This window comes from Ovis aries, chromosome 12 (assembly GCF_016772045.2).
Source record: "Ovis aries strain OAR_USU_Benz2616 breed Rambouillet chromosome 12, ARS-UI_Ramb_v3.0, whole genome shotgun sequence".
Classification (NCBI taxonomy): Eukaryota; Metazoa; Chordata; class Mammalia; order Artiodactyla; family Bovidae; genus Ovis; species Ovis aries.
In genome coordinates, this window is record NC_056065.1 from 43,138,155 (window position 1) to 43,139,550 (window position 1,396).

At 39.6% G+C, this 1,396-nt stretch overlaps 1 non-coding gene across 1 annotated transcript; it reads right to left on the reverse strand.

The window, feature by feature from the left end:
* Nucleotides 1-619: 619 nt before the first annotated feature.
* Nucleotides 620-726, reverse strand: LOC114117395 (U6 spliceosomal RNA). The gene has a single exon (XR_003591095.1). It is a non-coding gene; the product is annotated as a U6 spliceosomal RNA (small nuclear RNA).
* Between the last annotated feature and the right edge of the window lie 670 nt (nt 727-1,396).

Here is a 1,396-nt window from a genome sequence, read left to right on the forward strand (position 1 = left end):
AAAGTCCGTTATACACATCTGTGTCTTTTTTCCTGTCTTGCATACAGGGTCGTCATTGCCATCTTCCTAAATTCCATATATATGTGTTAGTATACTGTATTGGTGTTTTTCTTTCTGGCTTACTTCACTCTGTATAATTGGCTCCAGTTTCATCCATCTCATCAGAACTGATTCAAATGTATTCTTTTTAATGGCTGAGTAATACTCCATTGTGTATATGTACCACAGCTTGCTTATCCATTCATCTGCTGATGGACATCTAGGTTGTTTCCATGTCCTGGCTATGATAAACAGTGCTGCGATGAACATTGGGGTACATGTGTCTCTTTCAATTCTGGTTTCCTCGGTGTGTATGCCCAGCAGTGGGATTGCTGGGTCATAAGGTAGTTCTATTTGCAATTTTTTAAGGAATCTCCACACTGTTCTCCATAGTGGCTGTACTAGTTTGCATTCCCACCAACAGTGTAGGAGGGTTCCCTTTTCTCCACACCCTCTCCAGCATTTATTGCTTGCAGATTTTTGGATCACAGCCATTCTGACTGGTGTGAAGTGGTACCTCATTGTGGTTTTGATTTGCATTTCTCTAATAATGAGTGATGTTGAGCATCTTTTCATGTGTAAAAATATGGAACGCTTCACGAATTTGCGTGTTATCCTTGCGCAGGGGCCATGCTAATCTTCTCTGTATCGTTCCAATTTTAGTATATGTGCTGCCGAAGCGAGCACTGTGCTGAGTCTTTGTTGTAGTGGGTGGGCTTCTCATTGTGATGGCTTCTCTTGTTGCTGAGCACAGGCTCTAGGCTCACAGACTTCAGTAATTGCAGCATCCAGGCTCAGGAATTGTGGCGCTTGGGCTTAGTTGCTTCGGCATGTGGAATTTTCCCAGACCAGGGACTGCATTCATGTCACCTGCATTGGCAGGCAGACTTTTATCCACAAGCCACCCGGGAAGTCCCTGATGTGTTTCTAATAATGAGTTAGGGATCAAGTAGAAGATTAGGGATATTTATTAGGAGGAAAATGCATAAGAAAAATAATTAAAGCAACCGTCCCATTAAGCAGTGTTATTGTAATGACCAAGGATCCCCCAAGTTCTGGAAATAAATTTTTTAAAATAAAACATTTTACTTTGAAACAATTTTAGATTTACAGAAAATAAAGCACAGAGAATTCCTGTTTACCCTACATCTAGTGTCCACTATTGCTAGCATCTGGTACAATCTTCATAATGAATAAACTGATATTACTACTAGAAAAAACTCTCTATATTTTATTTTTAAATAGATTAATATTTTGGAAATCCATAGCAATTCCATGTGTTCTAGTGATTTTTGTGGGGGAAATATACAAGGTCAACAAAATGTGTTGAGAAGGAACTTTAGGCTGGTTACTGCTT